Below are 12020 nucleotides of genomic sequence, written 5' to 3'. Positions count from 1 at the left end.
GGAATTTCGACGTGTACCGGCGAGCCCGATGATTGATTCGAGAACAATGGATCAATAGAATCGCGGCGTTGGAAAAAAGAAGGTGATAAAAATTGATTAGACGGCATTGAGATAACGACAGGAATTCATACTTTTCCTTCGCGGCCTGGACAACGAGCGAAACGAAAATAGAACAGACAGGAAGGTGGAGAGAAAGAGAGTGCCGCCGCGCACAAGAGGCCAGGAATCAGCTGAGAAAAGTGCGAGGGAAAAGTGAGCTGGATGGCCTTCGCGACAATTCACTCGTTACCTCTTGTTTCGCCGTTCGAATTCAGCACCGAGACCGCGACCAATCGACTTTCCGTCAATTCCGCCCTCCTGCTCGGAAACCAGTCGCTCGTAGATCACTTTCAGCGAAAATAAAATCGGCCCGCGCCCGACACGCCGTGCCACTCTCTCTTTCATCCCCTAACCAATCCGTTCTCTCTACTTCGAAAATTAACACGAGCGTCTTAAACCACGCAGAATATTCTTCGCCGCACTAGGGAAGTCCATAGTTGAATTTCTAAACAGTGATTTAGGATTAATAAAATCATATATATAATTACATTGTTGTGTATAATATTTGTCTATAAAAGAACGTAAATTTATGAATTTTACCAGAGAGCAAAAGTGGAATTACTATAGAAATTATTTAAATTTCTACATCAATTATTTTCAAATAAATGTCTTATTAAATTTTCGGCTTCACTCGATGAAGTGGCAATTACATTAAATATTGATTACGAAATAGAGAAGAAATCTTGATCTCATTTACTTAAAAAACGAGTGATATGATTCGCGTTTCTTACAGATATATTTTTACAGACACATTTTTCCAAATAAACTTCTACAGATCAATACTTACAGATCCGACAATGCTATTTATCCACTCCACAGCAGCTCTCACGAAACATCGACACAACCATGCACAATTACGTCAATGGCGGCTCCAAAAAATCCTCAAACCTCGCTCGAAGTCGTCAAAATATGCCCGCGAAGATTCAAAAGCCAACATCTCGATCGACGTTCCCGAAAAAAAATTCCGAAAAGTCGTCTCTCGCAAAATCCCATTTCCAAATTGTCCGCGAAATGAATTTTTTTCCAATCGACGGCCGGTATCCTTGGAATTGGAGCCCCTACCACAGTCGATGACAGAATCGGCAAGAGGGAGAAGGAGTGAGTGAGCCAGTCGGTGGGAGAAAGAGAGAGAGAGAGAGAGCGAGAGCGGTGTCGAGAGGGCGAGAGAGAGAGAGATAGAGAGAGAGGCAGTGAGAGTTCCAGGCGACAGGGAGGCACAGCTTGAACGAGAAGGAGAGAGAAGGAACGGATTTCGAGCTAACAGGAGGGATAAGAAACCCATGCACGTACTCGGTTTCCAGTGGAACGATGACTTTAGTCTGACGATCGCTTCCACGGAGCGAGGTTGACGAATCCGGACGTGGATCCTGGTGGGCCGTGATCTCTCGTGGTTTCCCGGGGAGACGAAAGAGAGAGAAAGAGAGAAAGAGAGAGAGAGAGAGAGAGAGAGTCTCCGTCGACGGAAGTGTTCGCAGAGTGCCGAGCGATTTTAGGTAGTAACTGTTCGATTGGACAGAGTTCGACAAGGCCTTCGATATTTCGCGCGACTTCAAAGGACCACCAGGTGGTCCGCGAAGGCACACCGGAAGAACTCCGATCGGCGGAAACCTTGCTCGGTTCGTGCCGGCGGGTCCTCTAAGTCCGATCGTCGCGGCACGTGCCCGGTTTCTACGCTCGGCCTAGGAATTCGTGACTCGAAGAAATCGTCGACGTGTTTCTCTGTGCAATCACGGTTATTTTCGTGGCCGCGCGGCGGGGGAGGGAGGGCGCCCGGAGAGAAAGGGAAAGGGAGGAGGGAGAAAGTGTTTACCGGCGAGGATATCTCAGGTGGATAACACGATCAGGAGTTATCGAGACGGTCCCGAGGCCAGAGCCGTGGATTAAATCGGTTTTGTGTTTGGTGGTGTACAGGATCGATGCCCGGGCCGAGAATGCTCGATCGAGACTCACGTGTCCGGATAGAATGAGTTGTGCCGACTGTGTGGAAGCTCTGTGCGTTAACATGCGCGTGATCCTGCGTGCGTCTAGGGACCGATAGCCTGGCACCAACCTGTGGACACTGCGCGCTGCCGTCTCTGCCGATCGCTCAGGGGTCGTCGAACGAACATCGATCAACCGGGGACGAGTCATCGACGCCAGCAGGATTCCTCCGGTAACGTTCGTTTCATAATCTAAGTCATTCTACGTTTCTTCTAGGAATTTTTCTGCTAATAGATGAATTTTTATGTATCGAGTTTGTACGGTGTTGATATTTATATGATATCAGGTGGATGAGATGTTAATATATGTGATATTTATTGGGTGAGATATTAATGTATATGTGATATTAATTGGGTATGATAGTAATATATGTGTGATATTAATTGGGTGTGAATTTTGGGGTACTCGTGTAGAATTCTGGGATACTCGTTGGTTCCTAAGATTCTTGAGTACTTGACCCATGGAGTTCTAGTACTGTTCAGTACATATTGATATGCTTTGAGAATTTAACTCATGGTCTCCTGAAACTTCTAATTGCTTGAGTCTTGGACTCCTAAGATTTTTTAATGATTGAGTCTCTTTAAACCTGGACTTTTGAATATTTGACTCATGGATTGGCAGTACTTGTGAATGTATCATTATACTCATGGACTTCCAGGACTTTTGCATACTTGAGTCCTGAATTTCCAGTACTTTGAAGTACTTTCCCAGAAACTTCAAATATTCAACTCATTGATTACAACACTGAATTATTTTATTTAATGCATGGACTATCCAGATAATCGAGCGATGGACTTATAGAACTTTTAAATGCTCGGCTCTCGAATTTGTAATATTTTGGAGAAGTTTATTCAACACGTACACTTCCAGAATTTCTGAATATTTCACTGATATATTCCCAGCAATTTTAAGTACTAGACTCATTAATTTACAACTTTCTGCAATATTTTATTTAACGTGTGGACTCCCAGGACTTCCGAGTACATGATCTATGAATGCCCGATACTTTTTAACAATTTAATTCACATATGGATTCTCAGAACTATTTAAATACTCGACCAATGGACTCTCAGAACTATCAAGTACTTGGCACTCAAATTTCAAATGTTTCAGAGTACTTTGTTCAATTCACGCACTTCCAAAATTTCTGAATACTTTACTGATGGACTCTCAGCAGTTTTAAATACTCGACTCATTAGTTGACAATTTTCTGTAATATTTTATTTAACGTATAGACTCCCAGGACTTCCGGATATATGGTCTATGAATGCCCAGTACTCTATACAATTTTAATTGACTCATGAATTTTTAGAACTGTTTAAATATCCAATCTATGGACTCTCAGAACTTTCGAATACTTGTCACTGAAGTTTCCAATCCTCTGGAGTGCTTTGATCAACTCACACACTTCCAGAACTTATGAATACTTCACTGATGGACTCTCAGCAATTTTAAATATTTGACTCACTGATATACAATTCTTTGCAGTATTTTACTTGACACAAGGACTCGCTTTCAAACACATGGCAAATAAATCATAAAATTCCCAATACTCTCAGAACTATTAAAACATACTCGAGTCGTGAACTCGCAGAGCTTTTAAGTGTTTGGCTCTCGAATTCGCAACGCTTTGGAATACTTTAATCGACTCACGGCCTGCCAGAACTGATGGATACCTCACTCGCAGTCTCCCAGAAGCTTGGAAACGATCAAGACATATTTATTAACCCGGCAGACACCTTCGTATTGCGGCACTCTGCGAACAGAGGCCCGCGGACCTCCACGAAACCCGCTATTAGCCAGACACAGGTTTCCCTGTCCGAACGTATTCAGAAATTGGCGCAACACGGAGCAATCAATTACTCCGCGTTGCTCCAGAAATGATCTCCCAACCACGGAGAGCGACCGTGTTTGCATAAATCCCGTTCGATCGACGAACTAAAAAAGAAAAGCATCCGGTAAATTAACTGAGAAACTGTGTTGGTGCTTCGTAGATCTACGGATCGGTTCCATGGAACGCGCCGGTCTCTCGTACGCGGGTAGGGAAAGAATCACCGAGTGAATTTATTGCCGCGATTATGGGGGTACGTGCGCGACGATACCGCCTCTTTTTCGCGGATCCCAGACACTTAGGCGAACCACCTGTTGCGCAAGGAATCGCGCTGATTGGCGGCGTGGAATCTTTATTTTTGTTTAGCGAGCTGCAACGGGCCGCGCGGTGTGGCATTAAGAAAGCGTGCCTCGGCACTGTCACTGATTGATGACTGTATGAAGACAATCTAACCCGGGGGAGATCAGCTCGTTTCGTCTGTCGGGTCGTCGAAACGGTTCGGACCCTTGAATCAATTCGCCATCAAGGTTCTGTTATTCATGATTTACGAAATCAACAAATTCTGATTGCGTTAGTTGTTGGAACTTCGTCGCGTGGCCAGGCTGGTGTCCATAGTTTTCAAAGGTCACTGGCGAAGTATTCAGAAGTTCTGGATCTGCGCACGGTTGAGTAATGTAATTTAAAGTCTTTGGAATTCACGAGTGAAGTACTTTAAAGTTCTTCGACATCTTGAGTAGAGTATTTAAATAGTTTAGGAGTCCATAAGTCAAGGAAGGTAGTAAAAATGATTGAGAAAACGTGTACTCAAAAATTATGGAAATCAACGTGTTAAGTAAAGTATTGCAAAGTATTGTATGTCAATGAGTCGAGTATTTAAATATATTCTAAATCAATCAATGAAGTATTTAGAAGTTCTGGAAATGCGCGGTTGAATAATGTACTTTAAAGTATTTGGAATTCTAGAGTCAAGTACTTAGAAGATCTGGGAGTTCATGAGTAGAGTATTTAAATAGTTCCCGAATACATGAGTCAAGGAAGGTGATAAAAATGATTGAGAAACATGTACTTGAAAATCCTGGGAGCTCATGTGTTAAATAAAATGTTGCAAAATATTATAAATCAATGAGTCGAGTATTTAAATTTACTCATAATTTACTTACAAATATATTCATAAATTCTGGAAGTGCATGATTGATCAAAGTATTGAAACTTCAAGAATTAAGTATTTGAAAGCATTAGGCATGCATGAGTCAAGTATTTAAATGATTCTATGAATCCATGAGTCAAATAAAATCTTGAAGAGTATTAGGAATGCATAAATAATGTACTCGAAAATCCTGAAACTGCATTAGTCAGGTAAAGTGCATCATAGTCTTGGAAGACGATCAGTTGAGAACTCAAAATTATCAAGAAACAATGAGTCAAGTACTTTACGTTTTTGAAAGACCATAACTTTGAAATCCGACGAAGAATTCCTCGCACCTGTAAAAAGTTCTGAATCGAATAAACTTTCAGGAACAAAGGTTACGAGAAATTAGGTGATTCACTGCACTAGTAGTTATGATATAGTAATCACAATTAAGCATTGTTATTACGACATTAATTGCTATACCACGATCCACGTTGCGATCATTAAAACTGAATTTATAGTCTGTGCGAATCGGTATATTTCTGTCACATGCTCGTGCATGAAGGATTCGATTTTAATTACAATTAAATGACTGTGGACCTTAGTCGCTCTCTCTCTCTCTCTCTCTCTCTCTCTCACTCTTTCTCTCGAGCGCGCTATTTCCTTTCTGCGCCGATTTGCCAGCGCATTCTTTGACGTGGCTGTGATAGGGACAATAATACGCAAGTATTGCTTTGATTTATGGTGACTCGCCACGAAGTGAAACGGAACTCTTAGATTTCTCGCAGTTAGATAACGTCACGGGAATGCTTTCTTATTTACGCTGCGAGGAACGCAACACCGATTGCAAATCGAGCGCAATGCATCTGGCGAATCTCACACTGCAATTGTTATCTAATCGGCGCGATAAATATCCCGGCTGAAAGCAAGCCATTTGCAAATCCTGCGCGGTGATCCTGAAACTCCGCGCTCAACCCTGAAAACCATTAATCCTCCACTTTTTTGTTTCCAGAAAATTATGAAAATTAATTGCCGATCTCGTTACATATTTTCTTACCGTTTCTCGACGGATTTCTGCTTTTCCGTCAGCTTCGTTTCATTTTATTCGCACTTTCGTTGACGTTAATGGGGTTTATTACACTTGTATTACGAATAGTAAATAGCAAACTGTACGTAGCAAGTAATAATTGAAGAATGATGAATTGTAAATGACAAGTAATTCATAGTAAATAATGTATAGTAACTGATATATAATAAATAGTATATGATATAAAATGAATTAGAAATAGTAAATCGAAAATGATAATGAACGGATGACAAATGATAATAAATCATAAATGATAATGAACGAATTATAAATTGTAATAAACCGTAAATAATAAAGAGTGAATGATACATAATAAATTGTAAATAATAATGAATGAATGATAAATCATAAATACTAAATACTGAATGACAAATCAGAAATTGTAGATAATAAAGAACGAATGATAAACAAGCAACGGTAGGTAAAAATTAATACAGCTGTATTGAAAATCAAAGTCTCAGCTGTTTCCAAGATATTCGTAATCGGTCAGCGACAATCTCGGGCGTTTGCAAAATGTATCCGTAGAGGAGGAGCGTTTCTAAAAATAGTCGCAGTTAATTACACACTTGTAAATGAAAGCGATCTCGGTTTTCACCGGTTGAACGGTCTTATTATCGCGCTCGGTCGTGTAACTATTTGTCCTTGGTGGAAAATCTGTTCCGCCGGCCGCCGGAGCGAAACGGGGAAAAAGGAGGCATCATCGCCGTTGCTTTCTACCAATTAGAAATCATCGGTACCCGCCGATCCTCTCGAGCGATCCCGTGCCCTCCGGCGCAAGGATTTTTGTCAGCCTACGCGATGTAATTCATCGCGATGTCTATTTATACGTCGGACGATCGCGTCGCGAGCGCGTGCAAACATAATGCTGTTGCAATTTTTCGAAACTGTTGTGAAGAATTTGCGGCTCGTACAAACGATGATCCAACACATGAAATACTATATTACTGTATTATATTACAAAGTACTGTACTATAGTACAAAGCACTGTACTATACTACAAAGTGAGAAATACCGTGCTATGTGTACTACATTATGCAAATGACTGCGCTGTATTGCGTGTTCTGCAATATGTAAAGTACAAAATTGGTCTTAAAATGGAGAATGAAAATAAAATTACTATATTAAATAAAAAAATTAAATTACTAAATCACGTAAATCTCAACAAAAATGAGTATTTATTATATTAGTTAAATCCTGAAGATAATAGCAGGGTTGATAATAATTTTATATTCTAGTAACACGAAAGTGGGTTTCTTAAAAGACTTAACGCCGTCGATAATTAATCAATTAATAGATTCATAAATATGTATAACTATCCACATAATGTCCTCTTCGAAATAAAAATTAGGACCCAATTTAAAATTTAACTTACAGAATAATTGGCTTCGCTTCGTATCACCGCATAATGTCTTTATTAATGAACGCTTGCATTTCTGTGAACCGTAAATTTGAGAAATTGAATTTCGGCCGGGATAAACGAGTTTCCGGACCGGTGCGCGGCGGCTCTTGTTACCGTTCCACGCGGACCAGATGATTGCGCGAAGGATCATAAATACCATCTATCCTCAGAACCGCGCACAGACTTCCGGGGAACGAGCATTTATCAGGGGTCGCGCGGGCGATTCATGCGACCAGCTCCCCGGCCCCCGGCCCCCGGCCCTCTCTTGTTTTCTTTCGCGCCGCCACGGACAAGCCGCGCGCGCAATCAGGCCCGCGCGTAATGGACGCGATGCCGTAAATACCATTGTTCGGTCGTTACAATTTATGCGGTAAATTCGATACAATAATATATTGTCCGGCCCTGTGAATGAGCCCCTTTCTCCGGGGACCACACTCGTCGAACCGGTTTCCGCTGTGAATCGTCTATTGAATTATCGAACGGCTACGCCGGAGAAGCGATTTCCATTAATGAGAAACTATTCCCCGATAGCACTGACGAGACACCAATTACAGCCGCGGGTGATTCATGGAAACGACGGAATTGGCGGCCGAATGCCGCGCTGGGACCGGCTCTCCAAATAAATGAAAGCCTCGTCAAACGTAGGAGCTGGTCCAAAAAATTCATTTACACCGGTGAAACCTGGCACCGGGGTTCCTTCGAAAATATTCTGCTCGTCAGCTGACATGTTTTCACGTCGTCGAACAATAATTTATCAGCTCCTAGATGCCTTAAAAATATTTTACAATTTTTAGATCGAGCTCGGTACCGCTGAATCGATCTCACGTTTCTTATTTTATAATTATTATTATTATTACTATTATTATCGAAATCATACAGCTGTTATCATTGAAAATTATTGAACGTATTTATTGGACCGCGTGCTAAAAACCGTGGAGGATGTAAATAAATTGTCATTTTTACAAGACGATACACGCGTCGCTGTTTCAGAGCTCCGCCACGTTTGCCGTCAACGGGCAGCTTTCTCTTAGCAAATTAATTATCGCAAACCGTGTCACGATACCATGGTTTAGAATTTTAGGAAATCACGTCGTCGCAGTCGTTTTAACAAGCGTTTATATTCAAAATGCTGGGGGAAATCACCGCGCGGAGATAAAAATCGAAAAAGCACGAGAAAGTCCGGACGGAAACGAGAATTGAAGATCGGGCGTGGCGAGCAGCGGCGGGCAGCGTTCGATCGCACCTGTGCGAAGCAGCTGAAATTGGAAAGGTTCAATCCCGCGGTATGGTATTCTGTGGGAAAAACAGCGGAAAAACCGGCGAGCACGATTTTATCATAGAGGGTCTCCTTTTCGAGAGAGAGAGACCGAGGGCCGAACACGCTCGAGGCGCGCGCGCGGTTTCCGAACCGTTCCCGATCGATATTCTCGGAAATCGTCTGGCTGGAAAACATGAAAACGGTATTTCCTCTTTTCGATTCGCTTTTGCTCGTACAATCGCATAACGCTCTGTTAACAATCGTAAAAATCGAACCCGGCGCCCGTACCGGTTGCGCTTTTTCTTTATCAACGTTACCGGGGTGGTAGCCGTGTCGCGCGACTTCTGGTTACCAGTTTAATTCGCGGTCTGCCGCCGGGATAAAAGTCTGGGTGGAATCGAGAGAGGTATCAGGAAACGGTGTCCGTTCGGGTCCGGGGTAAACAAGATTAATCGGATCCCCGACCAAGGAAACCGTTTTTACCGGCGTGTTTCTCTCGCGTTTCTGCACGCCTCCGCGCGCCGTTGCTTATTAGCGATCGCCGCGACTCCATCTATAGCAAGGGGAAGGTCTCCGGATCGTGCTGGCAACGCTAAGAAACAATTCAACGATGCTAACGATTTATCATGTATTTATTCAATTATTTATTTATTAATTCACTTACTTACTTACTTATTTATATATATTATTGGCTTGAAGCATTATGAGGTTTATACAGCAGACTACAGTTTTGTAGGAATTAATAAGAAATTAACCCTTTGCACTCGAGTGGTGACTCTGAGGCACCACTAAAATTGTTACAGAACGTTTCGAAATCATTTCTATGTTATAGAAAATTAGATTTCAAAAATTAGTAAAAGTATAACTGTTGTTACGCGAGTTACAAGATTCAATTTCGTATGCATAAAATACATTTTGTCGTATAAAATGGAAATGCTATATGTCAAAAAAGTTATTTTAGAATTACAGTTAAAATGGCTTCGAATGCAAATGATTAATAATTCACCCTTTGCACCCGAATGGTAATTCTGAAGCACCACTGACATTATTCTATTACATTCCAAAATCATTTTTATAACAACAAAGTTTAGATTTAAAAGATTGTTGAGTAGTGAAACTGTTGCTATGAGTCGCAAGAATCAATTTCGTACGTATAAAACTGCGCTCTTTATTGCAAAGAATAGAAATACTATGAGTCAGGAAAATTATTTCACATTTACACTTACAATGACTTCGAGTGCGAAAGGTTAAATTCTTGTATTATATTTCATTATGAAGTTATATAGTATTTTGAGACCTTTGATATCAGGTTCAGCTAGGAAAGTGCTATAGAAGAATGGCATGTAGTACCAGAGTTAATTTAGTAGAATTAACGTACCATAAATGTATTAGAAACACTTGTTGTCGATGGATGACAATAGTCCTCGAACTCTGCATGAGAAAAACTGTGGAGGCAGTAAAAATATTAAAAGACGCTAGGAATGATGATCTACTGATATCAACTAATTAAAATGATTAATATATAACCTACCAAGCAGTAATTGACATGCATTGCTTTATTGAAGCGAGAAGATCGAATTTATTTCGCATTGTACAATTTTTGTTATAAAACTGCCTGTAATAATGTAATATATTTGAGCACCTTCCTCTCTCAAGTCTGCAGAATTACAAAATAAGAAAACGGCACTATTGTTGAAATTCCCCAGTTCAATTAATTTCTCTTTCGATCGTGATTCGATATCTGAAATATTATATTATCTCGAGTAACATATGATTTTATCTCTTTCAGAATTATTTATCTCAAGTAACATGTTATTCCGTTCGAGAATTACTCGAAACAGTTATTGAAATGCTTCTTTGCGAGAGAAAATTAATTTATAGGGAAAGTAAAATCATTTAGGTATTTCAACTATTGCTTCATCTAGTATAGAAATATAATAAATTACTGCCTCGCGTAATGCGTGCGTAAGAGAAATTGCACTCGCCGATATTTGTGTCTCCCGGTTGAAATGTTTTTAGCAGGAAAATCGCGGAAACAGCGCGCGGTTCGATCCGCGATAACTGCGCCTCGATGCACAATCTGCTTGATCTGGATCGACGAGGAAATTAGAAGACTCGCTCTTCCTCCTTCGATTCCATAAATTAAACTATTTAAAATCGAACAAGGAAGTTACGTACTCCTGTCTGCGCTTTTAACGCGCAATCCTTTATTTATTCATTTATTCGCGGGTGAAAATATTTTTACAAATCGACGCGTAATTATAGAATACTATCGTAAATAGTATACATAAGAGTTTAACGTTAACGATCTCTTTGTATAATAGCGTATAAAAATTAAAGAACGAAGTATTATATTTGCAATGAATTAATTTGTTATGAGGTTTGCAATAATGTCGTCAGAATCTTTGACTGTCGAATAACAAAGTTACAGGATTCGTATTATCACCGTCGGAGTCGCGTTTCGATTCACAATGGGGGGTTGGCCGGTGAATGGGGGCAGGAAAAGCCGGCTGGAAAAATCTAAATGCAAATGAAGGGTCATTGTCTTTCGTTCGCGGGTACGGTTCCTCGTAACGTTGTTACATAACCGAGAGGTAAAAAAAAAAATCGCCGCGCACCGGCCTCCTAATTATAACCGCGGACCCGATAAGATTTATCAACCAGTTTGACAATTTTTTTCGCTCGCGATTAACGGTCTTACGCGCGATTATCGACCTTTGAAAAGAATGCAGACATTTGAACGGGTAGTTATCGAAAATGAAAGCTGACTGGTTACCCAGTTGTCCGGCAACTATCGCTGCTGGCGGTTCTCGTCTTATTGGCACGCCGCGCGGCGCACCGTCGGCACGGCGACCAGTATATCCTACCGGCGCGGCGATAGTCGAAGTTTCTCTGTTTCGATTCGGAAACAGCTTTTATGTAACCCACCGTGAAATGTCAACCATTTGTTGTATCGAATCCTTTCAAAGGATTTTCTAGGACTGCGCCGGCCGACAGGTACCGGAGATAATGGTACTGCTACGTCACGGATCATTATCGTGTGTAGCCTGCGAACGATTAGGCGAGGATGGGGGTTGCTGGACTATGGGTTCCTGGGAATCTGGGTTCTTATTAAATCATGGGGATTATAGACTTTGGGTTCTTTAATTAGTGGAACTATTGGAGGTTAAGGTTGTTGGACTGTAGAAGATCATTTTGGGCTCTTGGACTTTTGGATTTTAGGAGTTATGAACTCTT

The 12020-nt window shown here is 41.1% G+C and overlaps 1 protein-coding gene across 1 annotated transcript in view; it reads left to right on the top strand.

Moving 5' to 3' along the window:
* Positions 1 to 2029: 2029 nt before the first annotated feature.
* The window catches only part of LOC144472777 (uncharacterized), a 66451-nt gene continuing 56460 nt past the window's right edge, over positions 2030 to 12020 (top strand). Inside the window, exon 1 of the mRNA XM_078186114.1 lies at positions 2030 to 2251. The gene's annotated coding sequence lies outside the window, so the exon portion shown is untranslated. The remainder of the gene's footprint in view (positions 2252 to 12020) is intronic.

The sequence above is a fragment of the Augochlora pura genome, chromosome 7 (genome assembly GCF_028453695.1).
Source record: "Augochlora pura isolate Apur16 chromosome 7, APUR_v2.2.1, whole genome shotgun sequence".
Lineage (NCBI taxonomy): Eukaryota > Metazoa > Arthropoda > Insecta > Hymenoptera > Halictidae > Augochlora > Augochlora pura.
This window is presented reverse-complemented; position numbering and strand designations above follow the sequence as displayed.